The sequence below is a fragment of the Uloborus diversus genome, chromosome 6, assembly GCF_026930045.1.
Source record: "Uloborus diversus isolate 005 chromosome 6, Udiv.v.3.1, whole genome shotgun sequence".
In the NCBI taxonomy this organism is placed as follows: Eukaryota; Metazoa; Arthropoda; class Arachnida; order Araneae; family Uloboridae; genus Uloborus; species Uloborus diversus.
This window is the reverse complement of record NC_072736.1, coordinates 84,732,373-84,747,491: the sequence shown is the minus strand read 5'-3', so window position 1 is coordinate 84,747,491 and position 15,119 is coordinate 84,732,373.

The following is a 15,119-nucleotide window of genomic DNA, read 5'->3' as shown; positions in this document are numbered from 1 at the left end:
ATAAATATAAAAAAATATTATATCATCAGCCATACTGAATTACGTTTTAATCTTAAATATATCTGTGAATAAGACTTGGGCAGATATAAATAATATGAAAGTTTCTTTATTGAAGATCTGCTAGACGACTCCTATGCAACATGCGATGCTCCAAGATTTTTTTTTACTACGTTAAAATGTTTTTGGGGCTCACAGGAGTGAGTCCGTAACTCCTGTTGTACAGAAAAATAAGTTTCAAAAACCCTTAAAAAATATCGTTTTTGGTTGTTTTTAAATTATTTTACTACAGAATACCTCACGAGTTTCCTAACTTGCAACACTACCATAGAGTTTAGAAACAAAATGTAATTATATAACTTGTTTCTTTTTCTCTTAAAAATATATTGAAGGCAAACACTTTGGCCTTGGAAATTTTTTGAAATGATGAGCCTGTTCAACATACCTGTAAGGCGCGTAAAACCATAAAAATTCGAAAAAGTACACGAATCCAATGCCTTTATTATTAGTTTTTTATATTAGACATAGAAAAAGGAAAAATGACAGCGGATAACTACAATTTTTGTCTTTAACAGTGACTAGCATGCATTTTGTCATACGTTTTAGCATAAATTTTGTCTTGTTGTGAACCATATACCGGGGTTCCTTGAAGTAAAGGCAGAGCCCTAAGGGTACCGCGGCCTAAAAAGTTTGTTAACCGCTGCAATACACTATACAATAGCGGGGGGGGGGGGGGGAATGCGAAAAAAAAATTAAACATTTTTATTAATAAAAACGTTTGTATGCATAAGGACAAAATTCTCTACTTAGATATTTTACGTCATAGTATATTATTTTATAATTAGATTTCCAATACGGATGCTCTATTAAGAAAAACTGATCGATAAAAATGCTATCGAAAGAACATAGCTCGAGCTATTCAATGAGATATGGAAGAGAATATTGGTTATAGGAAGGTGTCCAAAATCTACCATGCTCCCAGGAGCACCCCAATGGGGGTTTATGGGGGGTCACTGTGACCTTCCAAAAGTTGTTCTTACTCGGCAAGTTTTGACTGCCGATTCTGAAAATTTGGAGACAGCAGACAGTATTGCAGTTATATTTTCAAAATATTTTTTAAATAATGCCTGATGTCTCTTCTCATTTAGTGTAGATATGTACGCCATGATCGTATTTTATTTTATATCTAATATTAATTTTTTTATCCGTAAAATTCGTAATTTCATTCTTTAAATTGAGAATTTCCTCCCTCCCAAACGTTTAGATTCAGAGCGACCATGTATGCTTCTGAAACAACTCTAAAGAGAAAGAAACTAGTAGACTAAAGAGGCTGTCATTTGAAGCAGCACCTAGGGAAACATTAGGAAGATACAAACCAGTGTTTTCTGACAGGGGTGCCCATAGGGGCGGGGGGGGGGGGATTATGGCCCAAGTTGCGGCAGCAAAATGTTTGGGAGGATTTTAAAATTTATTTTAAATTTTTTTTTATTTAAATTTATATAAATTTATTTATTTAAAATTATTTATTGATTTATTTTTAATTTAAATTTTTTATTTTATTTTATTCTGTTTATATTTTATTTCATTTATTTATTTAGTTTGTGTGTGTGTATGCATGTCATTAAAAACAACTTTTCTATTAATAATAGTAAAATATAATTAAAATATTTTTAAAAAATAAATAAACTAAAGAAGAGAGCTAAAAATAAAAAAGGAAAAGTATGTTGAGAAAAATTAAGGGGGAGGGGGATTTGCGCCATTGAACTTGGGGGCGATGGGCACTCCTGTTTTCTGGAGTCCAAAAATTGGTGTAACATTTGATGCATTAAAATTCTACTCCTGCTAAAGAATAAAAAGACACGAAAAGTAAAATGAAAAAACAGTGACATCATCTGTTAAGGTGGAGTGAGGATTTTTTTGCCTTGAAAAGAAAAAGAAAAAACCAAACAGTGCACGACTCAGATATAAGCATTTATTTTAAAATTTTGCCGTTTTTATGCACTTTTTTGCACCTAACCTACAAATGGTTAAAAATTTACAATTCCATGTGCACATACGCACTTCCATATATGCGGACTTAAATCATAACTCAATACAAAACCCGCTTTACTAACTTTACAGAAATCATCACTCCAATTTAAATCATACCATTCGTCTAACGTGTCGTTTGAATAGCTGAAAAACAAAATCCTATTAAAATATCCATTTACTGCTGTTCCCATGAAATACTTTTGATCTATTGCAAGTTAAAATATGCATATTTTTGTAATTGGAAAAATGAGCCATAATATAAAAGTCGCAAACACGATTCCAGCGTACCAACTTTTAAAAAACAGAGAACTCAAAACGAAGGTCAGAAGGGCACAGCTACCTCATGTTAAACCTGCCAAGGTCAGCAAAGGGCGTAGGAAAGGAGGAATATGTTTAGTACTTTCGAAATAAAACTCAGGAGGCATTGAAACAACCTAAATATCGAACGCCCATGCTTTCGCCCGCCAACGTTCTGCAGAGAAATACTTCTCATGTATGTCGAATAGCGGAATTTATTGTCTTTTAACTTTCTTTTGTTCTCAGAGGTAATTGTTCGTTCCACAGATGGCTAAATTTCAAAATGTTAAGTCTTTGCACACGAATGGCGCTTGACATCATGTGTCAGGTAATCAGGGGCGGACTGGGTTCGGCAAGAGGGTACCAACCTTGGCCTTCAAAGGGCGCAAAAAAAAAAAAAAAAAAAAGGTGCAAAGCGAAAAAAAGGGTGCTAAAAAGAAAAAAGATTCAAAAAAAAAAAAAAAAAAAAGAAAAGAAAGAAAGAAAGAAAAATAAAAAAAACGATGGTACACAGACTTACGAGTTTAGAGAAAAAAAAAGAAAGCGAAGTCAAGTCGCACAGGTTTGTGAGCGCAAAAAAAGGCGGGAGGGCGCATCGGCCAGCGGGCCAGTTCGCCCCTGCAGGTAATTCGTTTTGGTTTAATCGGACAGATATTTTTCACATTGAAATGCTGGGAAATATATGTACAGTAGACCCTCATTTTAAAAGTTTATTTTACGCGGATTTGATTATACACGGTTTGAGATTTGATGTCTTTAGTTTGTCTTACGCAGATGAGTTCTGATTTTAAACGGATGCGGCATTGCAAACAGATAAAAGTTTTCCTCTCATTCTAAATCCAAACGTTTGAGATTTCAGACAACATACAATAAACTGTATTTTGGCGTGCTAATAAGCATTCCTTGACAATAGCAAATGATCTTTCTGAATTGGTGGTGGAGCAAGGTTCCGTCATGGAAACGGCGCGAGTGATCATGGCTGCATTAAGACGTCACAAAGAATTACAGAGAAAAATAATTAATGACTGCCAAAGAACAATTATAACCAGCTCTTTTTCATTAATACTAAGAAAATTAATGTTTTCTTTATGAATGCTACGCATTACGTATCAAAATAAGTACACATTAAGCATACTTTATATGAATTTATGTATCACTGAAATGAAGCACTTTTTATCTATGGAACCTTGCCCCTACTCTCTCTTTTTGGAAGAAATATTAAGTTCCCTTTTCTATCAAACGTTTCTCAGATTAATGATTACATGAAATTTTAATGAACGAAAAAAAAAACAATTAAACTGAACATTTTGAGGCAAATTATTTTATTTGTTTATTTTTTAAAGGAAAACTCGTTTGACGTTTATTGCCAAAAAGGGGTGAAAGAACTTCGGTGGAATTTTGATGACATGACTACTCATTTTATCTAGATGTTCCAACTAAAATTTCACAGTTCGGAAGCTTCAAATCGTGGTGAAATTGCTTTTAATACGGAGCCATAAATTTGCAAAAAAAAATTTTTAAATTGAAATAAGTTCATATTGATGATTTAATTTGCTGACTCAAAAGGCATTGTATGAGTTAAATGATCACCATTTAACAGACTCTCATGCCTCGCTTTTCCTTCCACGAGGGGTGCCCATGACGCAAATCCCCTCTCCCCCCCCATTTTTCTCATCCCTTTTTTATTTTTAGTCCTTTTTTTTTATTTTATTCATTAAAAAATAATTTTTAATTATTTTTTTTATCTATTTTGAATTATTATTATCATTTTATTCAAAAAGTTCTGTGCCCCCCACACACACATACACAAAATAATTACAGAAATAAAATGAAATTAAAATAAAATAACCAGTTTAAACTAAGAATAAATCAACAGATAAATTTAAATAATAGTTCAAAAAATCCCTCCCCCCAAAAAAATCTTAATTGCGCCAACTTGCGCCATAATCTCCCCCCCCCCCGTGGTCACCTCTGATTCCACGAAACCTCACAATCCTTCATCAAAATTTCAACAGCAACACGAAGCTTTTCCACATCGAATCTAAGCTGAAGCCACTGTGGTGGGATTATTCTGACAAACATGACCAGGAATACAACCACTCAAAAGCGCCGAGTAATTGAGAATTAAATTAAATTTAAAGCGCTCCTTGATATGGGAAAAGCTTTCCAGCGTCCCATGTCTCCTGGCGTCAGTCCAACAGCGGTAGTTAAAAGCAGTTTCTACTAGAATTCGTTCAAATGACATCAGCCGTCGAGTGAACGATTTGCGCTGAAATTTATCGCTCTGGGCTGGCAACGGCGAGAAATCGTTTGCACGAAAAGTAGAGAAAACTGTGATAAGTCATCAATGAGTTCTGAATGATCATAAAGTAGGAAAAAAAAATTTTTTTTTCGTTATTCTTGCATCGCTGCAGAGAATGACGAGATAAAACATTAGTACTTTAACCTATTGTCAAAATGTAGTGAAATGGTTGTGTACTAATAATGATTGCACAATAAATTCTGTGGTTGAGAGGTATTTTTCCCACGTCATCAGAAGAAAAAAATACTTCCGTTGAAAATATGTTTAATGATTTGTTTAGCATGGTTAATTTTATTACAAACAAGCAGGGGTGCCCATACCCCCCAAGTTCAATAGCGCAAATCCCTCCCCCATTTTGCTCAGCCCTCTTTCCTTTTTTTAACTCTCTTTTGTATTTAATTATTTTTTTAAAAATATTTTTTTATTTTTAATTATTATTATTATTATGTTAAAGTTCTGTGCTACGTCAATGATATACAGACACAGTGACAATAATACCCCGACACAGTAAATAAAATAAAATATAAACAGAATAAAGTAAAATAAATAATTTAAAAATAAATGAATAAATAAATTTAAATAAATAAATAAAAATTTAAAAAATCCACACCCCCCCCCCCCCCCTCCGTGGGCACCCGTGCAAACAAGGAAAGACTTAGCATTGATTTTGTAGAAAAATTACGTCTTTTAAGTGCCGTAATTCTCCTGAAAAACTGAAAAATAAGTTTAAAATTTTAAAATATACAGCTTTCGCAAAGCATAACACGCGTTGAAACGTCGAGGAATGCAGCAATGTATAGTAAGGAATAAAAGTTTCGTGTTCGTAAAAAAAAAAGTTGATTTTATTCAATCCAAAAAGCTTGCTCTCGATTAAATCACTATTAGATTTTACTTAATCCTCATAAGTTAAATGAAAGATAACTGAACATAAGATTCTTTCGTAAATCCAATGAAAGATAACATCGCTGATCCGGTGGAACACTGGCGCAACTTCAAAAAATATAATTTTACAGTAGAACCAAATATATATGCAACAATCTCATCCAATGAAAAATAGTTAAATTACTGCTCTGGTGGCTAAAAGTTGAAAAACAAATCTGTCAGTGTTCTTCCGGGTGGGTTGACCACGTTTGGACCCAGTGATGATAAAAACTCATTTTCAGTTAATTTTGCAGTTACGTCAATGTTCCACCGGAACAGCGACATGAAGTATTTGACACACGCTTCACACCCCAGGGTCCCCCGTACACCACTAATTGAGGTTTAACCGAAGACAGCTCTCATTTCTTGATTGAGTAATTCTTGGTCTAGCACCCCCAAAGATAATGATTCACTTAGAGGACTTTGTAACCACGCCATATTTAACGTGTCCCAGTCATCATTAACGAACACGGAGGATCTTCGACGGGCTGGGAATGAACCCGAGATTCTTTGGGTACGAGTCTGATGCCTTACCAATTGGGCCATCACGGACATTATTTGACGAACAACGTAGCTCCTGCTCAAAGCAAATCAGAGTTTCGAACGAATTTCATGTTACGTATTTAGTCTCAATCAGAAGAAATTTAAAACATAATATTCAGATTGCAGTACATTTAAATAATCCATTAATGAATTGCCAAAAGCATCTTTTTGAATTCTACTTCCATTCAGCCAAAAACAATCGACTGTTTTTCTAGCAAAACTAAGAAATGTAGAATTAGAACTTCTATTCTACAGAACGTTTTTACATTTTAATAAACAGATGTAACATCGCTCCTTTCAACCGAATATGACATTTTAAATATTAAAATTTAAAATCTCATATTTCAATTGCAGTACATTTAAATCATCCATTAATGTGTTGCCAAAAACCTCTTTTCAAATGTTATTACCATTCAACCAAAAACAATTGGAAGACTTTTTCTTGTAAAACTAAACATGTAGAATTAGAATTTCTATTCAGTGTAAAAACCTTCTATTCTATAGAAGGTTTTTACACTTTAATAATATCAACTTACTCTTCATTAATTTACACTTCAATAATCATGCTTTACATTAGTACAGCATTCAAATAAATCGAAAGATTACTTCTCTTCTGTGGGCTCGAAAACAAATCCTAAAACTGGTATAAATAGAAACTTATTGAAATTTTCAAATATTAAATCGTATCTATAATTCCTTCCTGGGAATGATTGAGTTTTGTGCCAAATGTTGTTTCATTTGTTTACGGAGTGCCAAAATATGTTTTGCACAAAAAAAGAAAGGGAAGGAAAACCCTCTCATGAACCTTCGAACCTGTAACTATAACGTTTTAAATAGAAACTTAAAAATAATAGTTACCCATTACATTTAATCTGAAAAACATTTGTTTAAAAAGTAAGAGTTAAATTTGGGGATATAATCAACATATATTTAGCGTGCATACAGAACTCAAAGCAATTTTTAAACAAATCTCTTCCTCTTTTATTTTTTTTTAAACCAAATTGCGGGATTTTAAGATGCTGAAAGAAATAGATGTGGCCGGAAAATTTCAATCAATTTAATCATCCTTCATCAATTTTCAGGAAAGAGAAATCATTTGCATATCCGTATATCGGACATTCCATGGCGCTGACGCCATTTTCTTTTTTTTTTGATAATGTTTGCTCATACTTTCACAGAAATTCCTCCTGGTAACATAAACCCTTAACCCAATTCCAAAACCAGTTAGATCTGATGTAGAAAAAGATATTTTCATCCCCCATCACTTCCCCACTCTTTGTATTGATCGAAAGCTTTATTCTTAACAAAGTTTTCCCTTCGAAAGAGAAGTTTTGTGACTAGCTTTTCTTCCATATATTTTTTTTTTCTACTTCCCCATTTCTATCATACTTGGTGACATTTTTATTCTTTGCTTTTTGCTATAGAGGGATAAGTTAGAGAGAAAAGATGCTAAATCGGAGTGACGCATTACTTCTATTCTTTGCAGAAGAAGACAGTATTTTGATGAGACGCGCTAAAGAAACCTTTTTCGTTTATTGTACCCACCGCTCGCTGAAACAACTGGAGCAAAAAACTGTTTACAAGATTAAACATAGAATGTAAAATTCATCAGATTTTTTTTTTTCGTCGAGGAAACATAGTGGTTGAAAGGACCAATGTTATATGTTTATTGAAGTGTAAAAATTTTCTATAGAATAGAAATTCTAATTCTACTTATTTAGTTTTACAAGAAAAAATCTTCCGATTGTTTTTGGTTGAATGGTAGTAACCTTTGAAAGGAGGTTTTTGGCAACACATTAATGGATGATTTAAATGTACTGAAATCTGAATACAATATTTTAAATTTAAATTTTTAAATTTCAAGGTGTCATTTTCGGTTGGAATAAGCAATGTTGTATCTGTTTGTTAAAATGTAAAAACGTTCTATAGAATAAAAGTTGTCACTCTTGAGTGTACGTTTAATTGAGCACCTAATCTTTTTTTTTTTGAAAACTTTTGAGCTGTTGGTCATTGGATAACGAGCTTGATTGCTCCTATAGAGTTAATACCTACCCCTAATACTTAGAAAACATAGTGCCTATTGTCAGTTACTTTAATATAGGCGTGCCAAGGACAAGTTTTGTACGTCATCTATATAGAGACGATAAGTGCCACTTTATAGTGCCACCTCTTCTCATGCACTGCTATTGAGAGCTTCTTTGAAATAACTATAGTGTATGCTCTTGAAATTCCACATATTATAAATCTCTTTTTTTTCTTCAAAATTATGGAGATAACAAATGTATTTCCTAATTATTTCAAAATGTTTCTGAAAACTAAGCCGACAACTATTTCTTTCAAGCATCTTCAAAAATATTTAAATACTAGTGGTACCCACATGGCTTCGCCCGTATTAGAAAATTAAAGGTTCGCCTGTATATTTACAAATAATGGATGATGAATTTGTCATCAATATGCTATGTTAATTTGCTCGTCCCTGTTACTTTAATTTGCTCGTCCATGTTATGGTAATTTGCTCATCCATGTTATGGTAATTCGCTCGGTGCAGAGGAATTAAATCCACTAATGGTGGTAAAAATAAAATCATAGAAAAGGAACAAAGTTAAATTTTTGAAAAATCGCTTCGAGGTGCACACTCTCATGCTACGTAAATTTCAAAATGTATTCTTGCCAATGAATCTAAAATAAATTCGATTTCAATCTCACTATTATTATAACTGGAAGAACAGCCCACCATTTTATGCGGTGCATAATCAACTAGGGAAAACGTTCATGGTGCCGTAACCATGCCAACCAGAAGGGGAAAAGGATGGAGGGGGGAAGGCTATTTGGTCTTAACACGCCTATTCTAAATACATAGACTGTCGTATTTCACTAATGTCAACACAAACTCAAAGGAAACAGTCTCACCTGTTAGGGTATGAAGCACAAAACATAGGCAAATTACCAGAATTCCTTATATTTTATTGATAACACCATACATTTAAATCACCGACCCAAAACAGACAAATACTAAATCAAACCTTTTGAGTTTTTTCTCTTTTTTTTTTAAATCCAAGAACATCACCAAACTTTTAATTCCATACACAATGGAATAAGAAAACCTGCCACGCACCCTTTAATAAACACGCGTTCTCTATCCCACCATCTGTATGTCGAAGAAGACGCAATCCTTTCAAAATTACATCATTCCAATGCGCAGCAGCATACATCTAATCTAATTCCGCCTTTCCTTTTAGCGAAGAACACAGCATTAATCCAGTCACACCGTCAGAAATCTGAAAGGAAATTATATCCCTCTTTCCCCCCTTTTCAACCTTTTTTAGCTTCTCGTATATCGATCAGATTCTTGTCATGGAAATCTTTTCTAGCTTAGTGGAATTTTCTATCTGTTGCCATCCTTTCTTATCATTCTATATTATTTGTATTTCCTCACTTGGTGGAAGTTGGGAATTTTTTTTTTTTTTTTCTTTCTTGGAGAGGGTCTGAAATGTGGCCGATTAGTTTGTTTGTGATGCCCAAGAATTGCTATATTTGGATGCTGATTCTAAAAGAAGGTACTAAGAATAAGCTAATGGGCAATACGCGAGAGAAGGGCTAAATTGGAATGCATATTTTTGTGCTGAGTTGCTTAAAAGCTTACCTGATAGCTAAGCGGAATAAATAAATTGTCGCTAAAAAGACGAAGGGCCTTACTCAAAAAAATCGAAAAATGAGTTATGACCACCACAGAAATGTCCAAAGTCGATTTTATAATCTGATCACTAGGCTTATCTCTACAATAATTAATTGTAAAAACGTTAAAGCCCCTCATACTGGTGGCGGTTTTCAAGCGATGCAGTAAACTGGAAATCTTTAAATCGGTTTTCTGCAAAATGCTTAAAAGTGAGATACCATTCGCCTTTTTAGCCACGAAATGCTTCAATTGGACATTTTTAACTTTAACCTTGAGATCGTTTATAGACAGCTATCCATCGACTCTAGCAAAGTTTAATTTGCATGGGAGCTCACGGGAGCTCGGCCCCTGTATGTAGAATGAATGTTTGCATATTAGGCAGAATTCAGACTATTTACGAGCGGAAAAAAGTTCTGAGGACTTAATTGCTGTGGGACGGGCAAACGCAGCATTTGGATTTTTATTTTTACGCATTTTTTGTCATCTATTGTACAGTTGTACTTTAGGTTTGTTGTACAAACTTGCTTATTTGGTTTCCACTCAAAATAAAGCATTAAAAAAAAACGTCAAATTTCAACACTTCCCCATTGTTAGTAAGGGATCTAAAACGCGTTTTTTCAAATACATTTCTAAAACTCATTTGTGAGGACTAAACTGCCATGGGACAGTCAAAGGCAGTATCTGGATTTTTTTTTTTTCCTTTTGTGTTTTTTGTCATTTATTGTTCTTTAGGTTTGTAGTACAAATTCGTTTATTTGGTTTCCACTGAAAATAAAGCATTAAAAAACCGTCAAATTCCAACATTTCCCTAAATTGTTAGTTAGGAACAGGGCTGTGGAGTTGGAGTCGGACTGATTTTGGAGTAAAGGAGTCGGAGTCGTTAGAAAACATGCCGAAACCGATTCCTGGCTTCTTCTTTTTTCTTTAGTTTTCACTGACTTTCCTTGCATTTTTTAAAAAACTGACTACCAATTAGTTTGATAACATGTATAAAGGCCTACTAATAAGATAATAAGAAAATAACTGTCATTGTGGCAACCAGCTGGCTTGGTTGTTTATCGAACTTTTTGCAACAGCTACTTACGCCGTCCTCAAGTTTGCTTGTTTTTTAACTTTATTTAACTGGATAGTAACTGTCAGCAAACAGTTTTGTTGCCCAACATTTTCTAAGTAGTCATTTTCAAATAAAAAAATATATATATATATTTTACCTCTTTCTCAGTTATAAAATAGTAAAAGGAATGCATATATCGCTTGAGCAAGTTGGGAAACTTCTGAGGGTGCTTGGTGAATTCAAATAAGTGTTTGTACGAGAGATCAAATCCAAAAAATCCGATAATATATATATATTTATTTAATGTAAAGAATTGCAGTTAATCTTAAAAACTTCATATCTTAAGATTATTTCTCAAGCTGCCAATAAATCTAAAATTAAAAAATGATCCGAGAAATGTAGGTTTCCGTAGTAAAAGCTATTCGTACAAAGCTATATACCGCCGCATTTTGTATAAAATTTGATCAAGACGAACATGTACCCGAACTCGATCCGAAATATAGTGCAATATTTCCGTTGAAAGTTTTGAGATGAAATTTAAGATTTATTATTCGGGAATTTTTTACAATTAAAGTATTTATGTTTTTCTTAACTCGAAAACTAAGCTGAGGTGTCCCTCACCAGATGGGGTCACCGGGAGGGGAGGGGGACTGCCCCTCTCAAGAAAAGTGTTTTGATTTAGCGAAAAAACTTATTTTCTTTTCTCTCAAGTTATAACTTTAAAAAATTGAAAGCGTAGGATTAGATCAAAATCTATTTGTTAAACATTAAAGGGGAGCAAATTAATCCTTTTATTTTTTTTAAATGGGGTTTTTAATAATCTCCCTTTTAAAATCGCAACTATTGATTGATTTGATTTTTAAATTGAATTTCTAACTTGTATGCATCCTAGGTTTACAATAAAATACAAATCGAAAGTTTCACAAAAAGGAATTAATATTTCAATATCTGTTTAGGGGTTTCCCCCCTTCTGAGGGGTGGGGGTATTTGAAAAAATAAATAAATAAATAAACTTGGAATCGGGGGTTCTAGTCGCAGTCGGACTTTTCAAAATCCAGGAGTCGGAGTCGGCCATTTTTCTTCCGACTCCGCAGTCCTGGTTAGGAATCTAAAATGCATTTCTTCAAATACATTTCAAACACTCATTTCTGCAGATACTACTTTTTACCTTCCCACGAGTGTATAGGGTTCTCACATTCCTTCTGTAAAAAACTAAGCCCTGTCATCTACATATCTTACGAATAAAATATATGAAAGTTCTCTGTTGTGGTCTAATAAGTTCACACACTTAATACATCATTTCTTTATTTGTGTGTGTGTGTGAAAAGACTTCTCATAAATAAAACGTATATCTTAATTTTAAATGATTTGAAAGAACTCTTTTTGAACTAATTAAAAAAAGTTCACGGACCTTATATAGTTTATTAAAGAATTTGACATGCTGTAGAGAATATTGATATGAGGCTCGAAAACCGATGATGGTGTACGGGAAAATGGGCTCATTTAGTTTTAAAAAGAACCACTTGTTGTTTATGATAAATGGCAAAAAACTCTGAAAACAATGCTTTACTCACCCCAGCGGTGGTTCTATTAGTATCTTCCACTTTATAAAATTTTCCCGAAAAATATTTAACTCGATAAATCGTGAAGGATTTGTCTCCACGACGTTATTAAATTTCAAGTATGACAAAGTTCTAATCCAGTTTCAGTATTTAGAAAAACAACTTCAATAACTTTACTTCCTGTTTGTTCATCGCTCACGTGGACACTTTTACGTTGGGAGACGAAACTGTTGTTTCGAAAAAGAAACAAAAAAGTTTTTTTATTTACCCTTCCTATTACTAGAGATGAACGCGGCGGAGAAAGTGATTGAGCTTGAATTTATCTGTAATTGAATTTCTGAAGTTTTAGTCCAAGACAGTGTTGTTTAATGTTCACTGCAGGAAAGTAAGGTTTTCTTTCTCTCACTCGAGTTCTGAAGCTGTTAGGAAATGAATTGTTTAATAGGGAAAAAATGAAGTGTAGTACAACCCCGGTTTATCCGGAGTAATTGGGACAAAAGGCTTTCCGAATAATCGAAAATCCGAATTGTCCTGGGAGTATGGGTCAGAGACAGACTGGCCCACCGGCCCATCGGCACGGTCTATGCGCCCATGCGTCCTCCCCCCAATCCTGAACACCTTTTTTTATAAATATAAAAAAAGTTTTTTTTAATATTTTTTTTCATATTTTGGTGCAATTACCCCCCCCCCTCTCTTTTTTTAAACTTGTGCAACTTTCCTCCCCTCCTTTTTTTTCTTTCCTTAAACTCGTAAACATGCGTACTTTCGGTTTTTTTCTTTTCTTTCCTTTCTTTTTCTTCTCATTTTTTATTGCACTTTTTTTTTGCGCCCTTTAGAGGTCAAGGTTGACGCCCTCTTGCTGGACCCAGTCCGCCTCTGGTATGGGTAATACGCAAAGCAAATCTTTAAATAAGCTGAATTACCGTTAGTTATGACACAAAACCATATTTTGTAACGTAATTAATAGAATTAATTACGAGACTAGGAGGCTCCCACCCCTGCTCATTGCCTCTCACCAACTCTCGGAGATTACTTCGTAATCTTATTTGGTACACGAAGATTTAAAGCACCTGTTTGTAAAAATCAGATCAAAATACACGTTACGAATAGAACAAAATAAAAATTGCCCCTCCGCCCCCGCCCCCCTCCTTCCCGTAAAAAATATTTTCAGTAAAAAACTCATTAAATTTAGAAAAATATTAATTTCAGTCCAATTCGGAAGAACTTGATAAAAATACGTATGAGAGAACTATTTTATAAGACTCACTTCTAAGAGCACACCTCCCTTAGGAGCCTAACTAACTTGTACGAAACTTCACAGCTTAAGGACCTCCTGAACATTGCAAAATGGCTGTTTTGTACGGTTCAAAAATCGCTTTCAAGCTCATGGTCTTAAGTAATATTTTAGTATTTAGCTCCAGGCTTGGTTTCAAATTCGCTCTAGGACTTTCACGAAATTAGAAACCCGTATCACATTAGGGTTCATCTACCCTCATCGAGTTTCCAAAAATTGTTACCATAGGTAAAGAGTTAAAGTTGTAAATAAAACGCGAAAGTAAAAATTTCTAGCTCTTTCACGTGAACAAATCAGGATGGCTAGGGGTTGAGAGGTGTCTAAAAATAAGTAATTTACCCTCATGGAGTTTCCGAAAATCGTTATCATAAATGAAGAGTAACAGATGGAAATAGAACGCTTAAGTAAGGTTGCCTATCTTTTTCGGATCCCTAATCAGGGTTGTCAGGGATTGAAGGTGCCCAAAAATGAGTAATTTAGCCTCTGTGAGTTTCCAAGAACTGTTATCAGAAATAAATAGTAAAAGTTGTAACCGAAATGTTTAAGTATGGTTTGATTGCCTATTGCGTTTGGACTAATCAAGGTTGTCAGGGGTCAAAAGGTGCCCAAAAATCAGTAAGTTACCCTCATCGAGTTTCCAAAAATTGCTGTCATAAACGAAGAGTAAAATCTGTAAAGAAAACGTCAAAGTAAGGTTCCCTACCTTTATAAAGTCCCTAATCAGGGTTGCCAGGGGTTATAGGTGCCCAAGAATGATTCATTTACTCTCATCGAGTTTCCACATAAGTTATGTAAAACAGGTAGGCAAAAGTATTACAAAATCGATGGTATGGGGTTGCCCAAGCATAAGTGGTTCAGTCATAGGGTTGTCGCCATTCGAAGTTTCAATTATCGAAAGTTGGAATAGCGACACATTGCAATTCAAACTTTTTTTTTCTTTGTGGAAACAAAACACTGCAGCTTTGTGAAAAAAATATGACAACGTGTATAATGAAAAAAGGTTAAAAAAACAGCAAACCGCTGTTTCGGCACTCTGAAATACAAGTGCCATCATCAGTGCATTAAAAACGAAGACAGGGTCACCCGACTAAAATACAGTCGAGGCGAACAATGGAATGAGAGACGAGTTGTAAAAGATAAGAGAGCAGTACCGGAAACGATGACGTCAAGGTTACGTCAGAACTCAAAAGGACAGTTGCACTCAGGAGAAACGTCACGGACAAAAAATAAAGAAAACTAGTGAAAAAATTTATTCACTATGCAGTACAAAGTTTTCGACTACTTTTTATGTACTGCAGCTTTACTTGAGTTTACATCACAACTCCCTTTTGTTATCAGAAGAACATGAACTTGGATAAATTAAAACATTGCAGTAGCATTTGAATTTACTCCCAATAACAAATAACTAAACTTATTTACAAACTTTAAACATAAAAAGCATG